The sequence below is a fragment of the Amblyomma mixtum genome, chromosome 3, assembly GCF_055824585.1.
Source record: "Amblyomma mixtum isolate Tamu chromosome 3, ASM5582458v1, whole genome shotgun sequence".
In the NCBI taxonomy this organism is placed as follows: Eukaryota; Metazoa; Arthropoda; class Arachnida; order Ixodida; family Ixodidae; genus Amblyomma; species Amblyomma mixtum.
In genome coordinates this window covers 180,499,967-180,513,841 of record NC_143014.1, presented here as the reverse complement: position 1 = coordinate 180,513,841, position 13,875 = coordinate 180,499,967, and the positions used below count along the sequence as shown (strand labels likewise).

Sequence of the window (13,875 nt, the reverse complement as noted above, 5' to 3'; positions counted from 1 at the left end):
CGCTATTTTTGTATGTTCAAAGTCATGCGGCACGTGGGGACACTTAAGAGAACTAGAAGCGCTTGTCCCGAATTCCTGGCAATGATTGTCGTACCTGTTGTGCTCCAGCGACCCACTGCTGCTGTGCAATGGAGCGGAATTACTACGCCAATATAAGAAAAGGAAATACAAACAAAAACGATAGCAACACAGAAGGAATATAAAAGCTTTTTTTTTTTGCGTTTGTCGAACATCTAAAACCGCGCATAGTATACGCGAGCTGCTTTTGATCGGTCGACTGAGCACGTCCTCATGAGCTCCGTATATGTATAAAACGACTCGCCGGCGCCGAACCACCACGGTCTGCTGCTTCAGGCTCCTGAGACCGATTCTTAATTCCAGTTGAATTCGCACTGTTTGCATGCTCCACTTCTGTCCTCTCACCAGCATCAGCTGTCTAATGCCTGCCAACCTTAAACAAAGCATATGTCAGGGCATTTGTTATGTGGCAGCTGAAAATAGGTCTCCGCCGAATGCGAATAATACGCGTTTTCGGAAGATCTCGCAAGTTGGCAATAGCCTTTTTATGACAGCTTCAGTCTGTAACAACCTGGCTTGCTTTTCCTGATGTATAAGGGTTGTCTAACGCACCTTCTCTAAAAAAAAAGAAAAGAAATTGGAGGATGCTTCTTTTTTATGAATTAAAACCTAAAATAAAAGCCTCATTGTAATGCTCTGACGCGATGAAAATCGTCTTCGCGTTAAGTGGGTCTGCACCGTCTTTGCAAACATGCACAGTGCTACAGTTGGATACAACTCCAGAACGAAGCGGCAAACACTCCTCATGACATCTACCGGTTGTCATGACATCACTGGTAATGCTATTTCACCGAGGCACCTGCCAGCCACCTGCGATGCCACGCTAGGGGATTATGCGCGACGTCATGACAAACGGTCGGCGCCATCGGCTGGAAGGCCTCGTTTGAGGGGTGTTTACGGCTTATTTCCGGACTTGTGCAGTGGCACCTGCGGTGCCTTTGGCGCCTCGCTGTCGCCCAGCAACGGGGTGCTCCAGCAGAGATACGAGAGCCCCACCTCACAGCCGGGCGAATGCGTTGACGTGAAAGCTATTGAAATTTGCTTCAAGTCGGCCTTCTCCAGTCCTTTCCAGCCTTTTCCTTCGCAAACTTCCTCCCTTGCTGTATCCACTGAGATTGGGAGAGGATCTTCAAGCCTACCCCCTCCCTACTCAGCATAGACTTAGGAGTTGCTTTATCTGACAAATCGCCCTTATTTTTTTTTTGTTCCCTTTTTTACGGTTTAAGGTTGTGTAACGTGCGGGACGACACGATCAATTTGAATGTGCGCAAGTTCATCAGAAAAATTAATGCACGTCTAGTGGGAAAGAGACGGCGAACTAAGCAGAAAGTCAGGTGGGCAGATGAAATTAGGAAGTTTGTGGGTAGCGTGGTGGCCGCAGTTGGCACAGGAGAGGGCTAACTGGAGATCAATGGGAGAGAGATTTGGCCTTTGTCCTGCGATGAACGTAGTTAGACTGATAATGGCGAAGACAGGCAGATCTTTAATTTGAATTCCTTGTGAAGTGTGTATGTGTGTGTGCCGGCGTGCGTGCGTGTGTGCGCCTGTAACTCGACCAGGATGATTGCAGATTTAGAGGAACATAAAATACAGTTTAGCTTCCAAAACTTCGGTGACAATTAACGATTGGAGCCTCCGCGGTGGCTCAGTGGTTATGGCGCTCGGCTGCGGACCCGAAAGACGCGGGTTCGATTCTGGCCGCGGCGGTCGCATTTTGATGGAGGCGGAATGCTAAGGGCCCGTGTACTGTGCGATGTCAGTGCACGTTAAAGAACCCCAGGTAGAAGAAATTACCGGGGCCCTTCACTGCGGCGCCCCTCACAGCCTGAGTCGCTTTGGGACGTTAAACCCTAATAAACGAAACCAACAAATGGCGCGTTTTCTTTTCCCGTTTTTAGCACGAACTTCTCGCCAGACTCTTGGTTCTGAAGAGCGAGTCGTGACAGTCAACCAACTGTAGTGTGTAGTGTGACGACGTCGATGTAAACAAAATGAAGCCTCAGTGCACATGCGAAAGCGCATGCACAGCTGCTGAAAGAAACTGTTTCGTCTTTGTTTTCTTTTTTTCACTGAAAACCGGCAAACAATGTGGCTCATTCAGAGTAACAATGGAAGACCACGGAACATGGAGAAGGTCGTTTGCTGACTTTCTTTAGCCCCCTTAATGCCTCTGAAGATTGATAATTTATTCAGCCGTGTGGAAGTCTAATAAAGTGATTTACTTTCAAGAGCTGTGCACCGGTATTATGCAGACGAAGCAGGATTTAGAGTACAATGTCTCACTGAAAGAGCGCATAAAGGCGGTTGAAGACGCTGTCGATTTACTCGGCACTATTACTCTCCAGAATATGTGTTGAAAGAGCGTAGGAAGCTTTCTTGGCTGTTTACACGATTAATTTACTGTTAATTAAACTTTAAAACATTCTGAATGGACAAAAAGAAGGAATGACCTTTGGGTCATGTATATAGTAGCTGTATTATCAGAGATATTTCGTGCTGAGGGGATCGTAGGAAAGCCGAAGATTTCAAGAAAACGGAAGTCACTGTATGCTTCTAGTACCTTGTTGGTTATTTCATTTCTTCAAGGGCCGATGTAGGAATTTCTTTGTGTGTGGAAATAATCCTAGAGCGTTTCAGGAACGAGCATCAACTATTTAATTTTACGAACAAGGCTCCGCTAATACCATACAGCTTGCGGTTTTTGGACTCGAATGTCATTATCGGCGTGCAATACACTTGGTCCACGTGTGACGCAAGAAATAAAAATGGACCTTTTAAGAGCCTTCTCCAGCTATCTCAAACTGGTCAGAAGGAGAACTGCAGTCTCGTGTCTCGCATTCACGAAAAAAAAAAAAACGATCACAACACTTGATAGTGTTACGGCTCGGGTAGCGTGGCCAGTTGTTGCGTCACCAAGGGGGCTCGTCCGGGATGAGGAAAGTCTGAAGCTTCGAAGGTTGGGGAATACAAAAACAAGCAGGTTTAATGGCAAGAAACTAAGACACTTATTTACGAAAATTTACAAAAGAAGAGCAAGGAATCAAAAGTTAAGAGTTCATGACGTAGAGCGACTGGATGAGCCTTTTACCCAGGGCCCAGAGCCAATGGATGAACCTATTACCCAAAGTTCAGAGCTTCAGACTTTCCTCATCCCGGACGAGCCCCCTTGGTGACGCAACAACTGGCCACGCTACCCGAGCTGTAACAACTGGTTGGCAGCGTTGGGATTCGAAGCCTGGGATCCGAAGACCCAACAACTGTGGATCAACGATGGGGATCTGAAGCCACAGGCGACATCTGGATGGAAGCTACGGGACTGACGGCGTCAGCCATACTCGACAGGGTGAGTGCCCGATGTTTGCCACTCATTTCGCCAGACCGCACTAACACGGGTGATGTTAGGTGCGAGAGTTTGGGTATCTGGGAAATGAAATTTTGACAATTTTGTCTTTTGATCGCTTCCAGCTAGAGCTTGTAATTTAGTGGGGATTAGCGGCACAAGGTGTGATCCGCGATGGATAAGTTCAAGGTGGAGGACCTCCTTGAAATTCTGGAAGATCTGGGCATTTCAGTAGGCCCCACTAAAACAAGAAAAGCGATTTTGGACATTATGCGGGCAGAGGTGGTAACGGTCGAGGAGGCAGACGAGACATGGGAATTGATTCTGGAGCGAAGGCTCCGCGAGGAAAAAGAACAGGAAAGGCGAAAACAAGAAAGAGAATGGAAGGAGAAAAGTAGTGAGAGATGGGCTGAACTAGAGAAACTTCGCGAAGAAAAAGAAGCTGTGAAGACGAAGTAGAATATTTGGCTGGTTGGCAGCTTCGAACGTTAGGACAAAGAAGAAGCTATCGGCAGCCGGTGCATGTTGATGTTCCCGTGTTTCTGCCTTCTCTAATGAGCGCCATGGCTACGAAGAAGTTGGGCAGCCAGCACATTCAAGTTTTTGTGCGGTGTCGGCCCCCGAACACACTGGAGAAGAAGAGCGGCTTCATTAGAGCGGTCGAGGTAGTCCCGGACAAGAAAGAGATCCATGTAAATGACCGCGACGTCCCAGAGCGCTCCCTCCGTAAGTCGTTCACTTTTGATAAAGTATTTGGACCCGAAGCAAAGCATATCGACGTGTACCGGGCGGTCATGGGGCCCACCATAGCCGAGGTCATGATGGGCTACAACTGCACTGTGTTCGCGTATGGCCAAACAGGCACTGGAAAGACGTTCACCATGGAGGGGGAACGGTCAAATGTGAACCTGGGCTGGGCTTATGACCCTCTGGCAGGAATAATTCCCCGCACGCTGCATCAGCTCTTCGAAGAGCTCCAGTCACAAAACCTTGAGTTCACTATCAAGGTCTCCTTCCTCGAGCTGTACAATGAAGAGCTGTTCGATCTTCTTAGTGTGCACGAGGATCCCTCGAGATTGAAGATTTATGAGGACTCTACTAGGAAGGGATCTGTAATAATCCAAGGCCTTGAAGAGATAACGGTGCACAACCGGGAGGAGGTCTTCTTCATTCTTGAGAAGGGGGCCGCAAAGCGTAAGACTGCAGCCACACTGCTAAATGCAACCTCGTCACGCAGCCACACAGTCTTTGCAGTCACGGTCCACATCCGTGAAATGACTGATGATGGTGAGGAGCTGGTCAAGACCAGAAAGCTCAACCTGGTTGACCTTGCGGGCAGTGAGAACATTGGCCGCTCTGGCGCTATTGAACGGAGAGCCCGTGAAGCAGGCAACATTAACCAGTCTCTTCTTACCTTGGGGCGTGTCATAACTGCTTTGGTGGACAAGGCACCGCATGTACCTTACAGGGAAAGCAAACTGACGAGGCTGCTGCAGGACTCCTTGGGTGGCCGCACCAAGACTTCCATCATTGCGACCATTTCACCAGACATGTCCAACCTTGAGGAAACGTTGCGCACCCTGGACTATGCCCACCGTGCCAAGAACATAACCAACCGCCCAGAGGTGAACCAGAAGATGGCCAAGAAGGCTCTCATCAAGGAGTACACAAAGGAGATCGAGAGACTGCAGCGGGACCTCGCTGCGACCAGAGACAAGAATGTAATTTTTGTGGACCAAAACTACAGGAACATGGAATGCAGACTAAACAGCCAGTCACAGGAAATCCTGGAGAAAGAAGCACAAATTGATTACTTGACAGAAAAGCTTACAGCTGTTACTACACTTTTTGAAAAAACAAAGCAGGTGGTTGCGGAAACGACTGAGCGGCTCGAAGCAACAGCTGCTCAGCTCCAGGACACAAAGAAGAGCTTGGATGCAACAGAGCAGGTGCTCTCAAAGACTTCAGTTGAGAGGGACGAGCAGGCTGCTCTTGTGCGAGCTCACAGCAAGACTGAGGCTGCACTCACTGCAACTGCTGAAGAGCTCGCTGGAGTTGCCAAGACTACCACGGGTGATATTGACCTGCTGCAGCAGAAGCTTCAGCGTACGTCCGCCATTGACCAGACCAACCGGGAACGGCAGTCAGCGTTCGTGGAGAGCTCAAAAGCCCGCTTTGGCCAGGTTGAGACAAGCTGCACTGGACAGGCTGCCAGCCAACGGGATACCATCACTGGCATTGGAAGTTCATTTGCAACACTCTGTAGCCTCATCGAGCAACACCAGGCTGCGGTTGTGGCGTACGCCTCGGAAGCCAGGAAACTTGCAGATGAAAGTGCTGCGGCCAATGCGTCCACCTTGTCATCGCTGCAGTCCACAGTCCAAGCTCTGCAGGAGCAGCAGACAGCACAGATGGCTATAGGCTTGGAAAGCAACCAAGTGAGGCTCCAAAGGCTGTGCCAGTCTGTTGTTCCTGAACAGACTCTGGAAGCGCAAAGGAGACTGGCAGAACTGGAAGCGCAACAGTCTGCCCTCGCGGAGCAGGTCTCGTCTGTGTGCCGCCTCTTCTCGGTGGAGATCTCTGCACACCACTACCGGCAGGGGCGTCTTGTAGCCTCCATTCTGGAGGAAAACGCGAAGCTTCACCGGCAGTTGGATGCCCGCAACAGCGAGGTCCGCCGACTGTCTGCTGCGCTGGAGCAGAACAGCATTCAAGCCGAAAAGAAGATCACCACTTTCAGGCAGAGTGTCGAGAACTTTGTGCAGTTCTTCATGTCATCAAACGCTCTGCAGGCAGACTCTATGGTCAAGATTGATGAACTTGATGCCAAGACCATGGAAGCCAGTGCTGCTCAGGTATCCGCTGTCAAGAGCACCACAGATGAGCTGATAGTGTCCTCGAAGGGCCTCGTTTCCAGTGCCACAGCCATTCAGCAAAGCTGCTCCCAGGCAGCAAGTGACCACTTGGCAAAAGCAGAGGAGTCTTCCAAGAGCCTTTCCAACATCCACAGGGGTGCGGAGGAGATTGTCACCACTGAGGCCGCTTGTCTTTCTGAGGCCCTTGTGGAACAGAAGAGAGAAGCAGAAAATCGGATGACAGCCTGCATTGAGAGCACGTCGCAAGCAGTCTCCGAGGGCTCCAGGGGCACTGTGTTCCAGGCAGAGAAGGCCAAGGCGTTGGCCGACAAGGTTGAGACAAAGGTTGCCGAGGACTGCAGCCAGATGTCGCTGTCATGCCAGTGTGGCGCTGTCCAGACTGCCAAAGTGCAGGACGGCCTGGAGGCACTGCGTGCCAGCGTTGCGACCAGCATGGCGACATGCTCATCCGCAGTCTCGGACTTCTTCGCTGAAGAGACCCAATAAACCTATTACGGCATATCCTTGTGGCGGAGCTTAAGTGTCCCGTAAAGTTTTCTTTTTCATAGTTAGGAACAAAACTTACCGAACGCGACTGGTATCACCCTGGTAAGGAACTAATAACTAAGGAATGTACAAACTGTGGGGGCACTTGGTGAGCCCATTCTGTAAATCGGAGTGTGTATAGAGCAAGAAAGAAAAGCGGGAAATATAAAGTTTCCTTTTCTGACCAGGAGGGCTGCAAAGCTGCTGGTTGTTTCTTCAACGTGGATTCTTTTTGCAAGTTTGATTTCAGCACAAAATAGTGCAAGGCGTGATAACCTAGACACTCCCATTGTGGATGTCAAGCAATTTTGTTATGTTTATAATGAAAACACCCCGCCCACTCATGATGCCACAGACAGAGAATTCCTCAAGAATACTTTCAGGTCATGTGAAAAGACTTTGCGAAATAAAATCCTACTAAGTTATGAATGTGAGGAAGCTCAACGCTGAACAGTGCATGGAATCTTTCTCCATAGCCAATGTATTTCGATTGAAATTGCACTCTCAGACAACCGGTCATAGCTGCTCCCCCTTGAGCTCTCCACGTGGTGCGAAACGTACCCCCAACACCCCTAGTGACGCCACTGAAGTAAGAGAAAAACTAACTGGCCTGTCCTCTTGCCATAAATTCCCACTTGGTGCCGCCTATTCTAGAAAATTGCTGAGTGGCAAAAATTTACAGTAGCTTTTTCTGCACCTCAAAAATTAGAGAGATTGTGATAACGCGTAAATCGCACAAAAAGGCGAAAAAATGGAGGTTGTGCCGCTGGACAAGCGAAGCTGTTCGTGAAATGCAATCAGGGCGTATTCAGGATGTTTCACCTAAGAATTTCTACAGTTTTGAAAAATAAGCTTTCTGAGTCAGAAAAGCGCTTTTTTTGGGCATAGCATTGCTGTGGTCTAGTACATCAGAATACAGCTAAGACGTGCTAACTAGGAGGATGGTTAACAAATATTGAGTAGTTAACTTTTTACCTATTACTGTTAGGCTCCTTAATTACTGAGAGGCATGCAGCCACCGTAAGTAATATCCATATCAGTTTTCAGAATTTAGAAAACGCGGTTATCCTCGGCGCTGAGGCCCAACAAATTTTGGCTATTTCTAACAGTTACGTGGACTGGAGCGGTTGCTTCGCCTGCAAGCTTCTCGAAAGCGCATGTATTTTGGCGCGATGTAGCTAAAATTCGTTGGGCCAAAGCGCCGAGGGTAATCGCGTTTTCGAGATTCCTAAAACTGATATGGACATTGCTTACGGTTTTGCTTGACGCCTCTCAATAATTAAGGAGCCTAACAAACTATTCAATATTAGTTATCCAGCCTGCTAGTTAGCACGTTTTAGCCGTATTCTGATGTACTACACCGGTGAAAATTCTATGTCGAAAAAAGCGCTCCTCTTACTCAAAAAGCCTGTTTTAAAAATTGTGTAAAAGCTTCGGTGAAACACCCTGCATATAGAATTCCGCCATCTTGAACGCATGCGAGCAACAGCAAGCGCCAGAAAGAAAGCGCTGGAGCTCGGCATGGTTTCACAACGCACACGTACAGAGGGCACAACACTTGTCTAGAACGACCGAACTGTGTGTTCTGCAGCTCGCAAACCCGTGCGACTAGGAAGGAAAAAAATGACGATGCAATAATCCTGTGAGTTTAACTGCTCATGCTTACATACAGGCCATTTTTAACAAAATGTTATCGCTAGATATCGCGTGCCCAGCCCAAAACGCGCCGAGAACGTGTTCTAGACGAGCGTTTTGCCCTCTGTGTTGGCAGAATCTAAATATAAAAGAAGCGAGAGCTCTGAAAGAGCAGCCCGCTACAGTTCGTCAGATCAGAAAGATTGTGTTTGCTTGCCATCAGTCCAATTAATAAATCGATCGCACTGAACGTAGGTTTTGGGGGCGTGTTTGAGCCAGTTCCTAGACAAGGCGTATATGTGACAATACTTTCGTTTATTTGTTTTACGCTCATCAATATTGTCACCGTTCGCTTTTTGTTTACAAACGTCATGAAGGAATGTCTTTTAAGCGTGTGTTCGTCTCTTCCCTTGGCTTGCGGCTCTGGGCTACTTGGCGCTTGCTGTCGGGCTCCTTTCCACCTTTCTGACAAGCAATAATTTCGTCACCCACTTGTGAGTCCGTAACGAGACTTCACTCCAATTAAAGCGACGAGTCCTGCAGTACACTTTCTATACATCTGCGCGCGTGTTTTGGGGCTTCGAAAGGTCATAGGTGCGTATATGCAGCTTGCTATCGGCGTTGTCACCGCGCCTATCAGCTCCTATTCCTCCAAAGACAGTTCCTCCTGGAGCGGAGAGCTTTCTAGGACACAAGAGCGCAAACTGACCTTTGCGCCTTTCTTGTACGTACACCATCTCTGCCTCGCCTCCTTTCTAGGACACGTTTTTTTCCCCCTTTCGCCCTCCACGCTGGCTTCGCGAGCAGGCGCAGAACAATACCTCGTTACAGCGATAAGGCTCTTCAATTTCAGTCTACGTTTGTTCTAGAGTCCAGAAGCGAGTACGCATCAGCTACCAGAACAAGCCGAAGGTAGGGAGCGAACGAGTGACAAAAAGCCGGTATCAGCCCGATCGAGGTGGGCTCCACATAAAATGAAATCAACCTTGTCCTCTTCTCCTTCCAGAACTTCATGAAGAAAACTGGAACCGACAGCACGCTCGGGGTCACAGGATGCTGACAGTGACCTGACTTTGCTTTCGCCACTCGTGTCTTTTAAAATATTTTTTTTTTATTTTGGAGGGCCCAGTTACGCAGCGCTTAACCACCGTCTGCATGCTCAAGTTTTTCTCTTGGCATTACGCTGTGAAGCGTGAGGAGAGCGCAACTAGTCGCAGCCTGTAGACACTGAAACGAACGAGGGCGAAGCCTACGCTCGGGCCGGTTTCCCCCTTATCGTAAAGCGGGATCGAGTGCGACACGCAACACCGTTGAAGAGCACCCGAGTCTAATTAAGCTCCTCCTTTTGGCTTCGGAGACCCTTCGTTTTCTTTCTGTCTGGGGAATACTGGGTGACTCCTGAGGCGTGGCGCAGGTCAGCGTCGCCTCAGGCGGCGGTCGTTGGCCGCCGACCATCCGGAAGCGCCGGAGCCCCCCATCGCGGCGTAGCCAGCAGGATGCGTTCCAGCTGCGGAGGTTTGTGTGCCGCGCCGACGCTGACGCAGCACCGGCGCCTGACAGGGACCGTCATGCGCCGGAGCGCGCGGCACAATGCACGCACGCATTCCCCGCCGGCTTGTGAAGCGCCGCGCGCGACGACGCCGTCGCTCCGTCGCTCGCTTTAGCTTGCACACGGCTGCATGTCTTTCGGCGCCGAAAGTTGCGGGCAGTCGCATGCGCGTTGACGCTGCGAAGTGCCTAGTCGCGACAAACAGCGGTAGTGGTATTAAATGTCGCATTGCAGACCTCCAGAAGACTGACGAGAAGAGAGTGCGTTCCTGACCTACGAGCGTATTATTGCCGCCGAGGAAAATGTCACTCGAGAATAAATTACGGCTCGGAGGCGCAACGAAAAAGAAAACGACTAATGCAGCGTGAACGGCGCTAACGCAACTCACGGAGAGACAGAGACTGAGAATGGGGAAGGAGATGCATGAAGGAAAACCAGACCCTCAGAGCGACGTCAACAGCCCACGGCGCGAACTAAATTAGCGTAGATTAGCCTTCCATTCGACCCGAACAACGCTCGAATGGCACCGAGAGGCCTGGCTGTTGCCACTTTTAACGGGTCCGTAGAAGGAAGCAAGCAGTACTTGGCTTAGAGCTCAACAACGTGAGAGCGAGGGACCGAAGGCCTAATTACGACGGCGGAAACATTGATCTCAGCTGCGTGCCCGGTCATATTACTAATAAACTCTGGCAGACAGGCGCGCTGCCCCGGCTTGTGTCCGTTATACTGCTTAGAGTCCCTCATCAAGCACCCGATAGTGACATGTTGTGAGCTGTGCCTTTGTGTGCACTGTGTCGTGCGCTTTTCTCAATGCGTCAGTTTTCGGGGGCTGTTCAACTCTGTGGCAAAGGGTAGCCGCCGCCACTGACAGGCGCCAATCAAGTCAACAACTGCTACAGCAAAGAGTGCCCGATGGAGGCCGAATTCACGGGACAGACTGCGTGAACACGACTTCACATTTCGCTTCAGCGGAATGGGAACCATAGCGCTCGAAAACTGGAAGTACAGGATTATTCGCCACGTCTCGTATTCATAATTGATCGCTTACATCAACGTCAGGCAACCCAAACGGACAGCCATTTTAACGCAACAGCGTTAAGGGCCTCGTGTCCCAGAAAAGTCGGCATCGTTGTCGTCGTCGGCGTTGTTGGCAGTGAGCGAAAAATCACGATGGAAGCGAAGAATTAATGAAACTGGGGTGAAAATAAAATTCGGTTAATTTGGGTTTTTGTGGCAATCGTACCCAGGACCTTCAGAGTGCGAGCGGGCACGCTACTAGGCCACGAAGACTCATTGGTTCAAGCTGAATAAAGGTGGGCCTAGTCAATGCGCCGTGGTCTTTGACTTCGTCAAGTACGTTAGAGAAATGTACTGACGCGTACATGACTAATTATAAGCGTTCTAATTAAGAATTACATGACGGAGTAGGCGATGCGAACGGAACCCGATAGCGCTAGTTCTTTCTAGTCTTAAAGGTGAAGCTTAAGCGTGCCTCAAATTTTTCTACCCCCCTCTCTATCCCACAGTGCCTCCAAATCACTCTCTGGGCGCCATAATTTCACAAACTGAAAACAACCGAGTTTCTGAATGTTTTGATCAGTTCAGATTAAAGTAGTTTCTTCATCTCTCATGTGCACCGCCGCGCGAAATGGCAGCGGTGGAGGGTGCCGACAGGGACGAGGCTTGCGCGGGCTCGCTTGCAGTAGTGGTTGGCTTTGCCGAGACCGTTAGAATGTATACGGCAGCCTGTGAAAACGAAACACGCAGCAAGCAGAGGCTCCGGAGTATTTTTTTTTTTTTTGAGTGCGGCGGCGAGACCTCGAGTTGCTTTGCTACTTGTTCCGTGTTCTATTTACCCATTTATTCAATTTTAATTTTTCTTTTTATTTTTCTTATATTACGCTGTTCAAAGGCGTATTCCTTAGTGCACATAAAACAAATTGAAATAGGCAGCTTTATAACGATGTACACATGATCATGCTTTATGAATATCTGATCATCGATTGCATCAAAAAAGTTACAGCATAGTCTGTTTCAAATCGGTTAATCATAATCATGAACAAGGGTTTGTCAATCAGCGACTCCTGTTCGGACATGACTAGTTCACGTTACTCCAACGAAACGCTTTACGACAGGCTGCAACGCCAACTAGCTCAGCCCCACTGTGATTTGCATTAATAGCGTATTAGAAGTACAACGTCTGCCAGAAAACTGATCTGAGTATACACAGTTAACTTGGGTGGGGGGGGGGGGGGGGGGGGGGCGCTGTTTTTCCCCTTTGTTCCGGAGTCCGTGGCGGCAAAGGAGTCTGGCCCTCTCACAGAAAGGTCACCACGTACCCCTTGAGTGCCAAAGAAACTGTCGCGTAGAGGCGCGAAACAAAATGAAGTAACCGAAGTCGCCTGATCAGGCAAAGGTCTGCTTTCACGCCTTAATCTAATATACATCACGGGTGTACAGAGATAATACGTAACGCATACCGAAGGAGACCTGCCTGGCATCAAGACTGGCAGGCTGTTCTGACAAAGCCAGTCGCTTCCTTGGAGGCAGAAAATTTTCAGGCGTTGATTAAATAACATAAAAATTCTGAGCGCAGTGCAGGGCTACACGCTGCCTTAAACATTAGGTAGCAAGAGCTTTATCTAAATGATATGGCAGGTCCGTGCATGTAAATACGAAAAGAAGATGAGAGTTACGGCGCAGCTGGTTTCATATGCAGAAGTGATTAAGTTAGTTTACGAGACCTAACATGTGCTCACTTAACAGTAAAAAAAAGATAGTCCGAAAGTATTGGTGAAGTAGAAACCTAAGCGGCGCCGCAGCAAAGACACCGGCAAAGGCTGAGTCACAGAATTCCCAAACTTTTCATCCTCGGTATGAAGAAGCAACGACTCTTGCCTACAAGCCAGCACCTCGGAACAATAGAGCCATCTTTCTGGAGCAGAGAGTATAGCGAAGCCATGAGTGAGACTAATTACAAGATATATTAATTTGTGAAATATTTTAATACCATGCATTACGATCCATTCTTGTTTTACCGTGCTATGAAGCCAGTTTTTGGCTGTGAACATATTGGTCGGGCAGGATTAAAGCGCCCATTTAAACACTACGACTTTAAACATCACTCATTTAAAGAACTGACAATTAGAGTTCTTGTAAGTTGCATGTGCGAAATAAATTAAGTAAATACAGGGTGACTATCAGTTCTCATTGATTAGGAAATTCCATTATACCATATACTTTACTCACTGCACATAACTCCGAATAACAAAACAACGAACTTAAGTATAACTAATTTGCTCTTATTTCCCTATAGCCGAAGAAACATCCCGTGCGTAAACATAAGAAGATTCGGATCAGCTAGGTCCCATCAATGCATGCCATTAATGTGCCGTCCTTGCTAAGAGTAACCGAGCAGCCGCGTCGGCGGCTGGAGCGGGCTCGCAGCCGAGCAGCGGCGTTGCGTTCTCCGGCGCTGGCCGTTGCTCCCGGCTGCAGCGTCAACTGGCTGACGTAGGCCTTCGCGCTCACTCTCCTTCCTTGGATGACAAGCAAGCTGGTAGCATATGCGACAAGCTATTTCTCAAGAGAACTTGCTGTTGGGCTTGTTTGGGGTCATTCTGGATTTTTTTAAGGCGCGAAAAAAGGTCAAAACACGAAGGTAGACAAAGGACAGGCGCTTCATCCTTTGTATATCTTCTTGTTTTGTCCTTTTTAGTGCCTTAAAAAAACCCACGAATGAAAGCTATTCCTCGCCTTCGGAGCGCTGGCATACTGAGCAGGGGTGCAAGCTTACGTCAGCCAGTTTACACTTGCAGCCGGGGAGCAGCGGCAAGAGCCCGAGAGAGAACGCAACGCCGCTGCTCGGCTGC

The 13,875-nt window shown here is 49.0% G+C and overlaps 1 protein-coding gene and 1 pseudogene across 2 annotated transcripts in view; one reads left to right on the top strand and one right to left on the bottom strand.

Moving 5' to 3' along the window:
• LOC149352907 (uncharacterized) overlaps positions 1-13,875 on the bottom strand; it is a 45,733-nt gene that overhangs the window by 6,912 nt on the left and 24,946 nt on the right. The gene's annotated exons all lie outside the window — the stretch shown is intronic.
• Positions 3,930-6,780, top strand: LOC149352908 (kinesin-like protein KIF11 pseudogene; annotated as a pseudogene).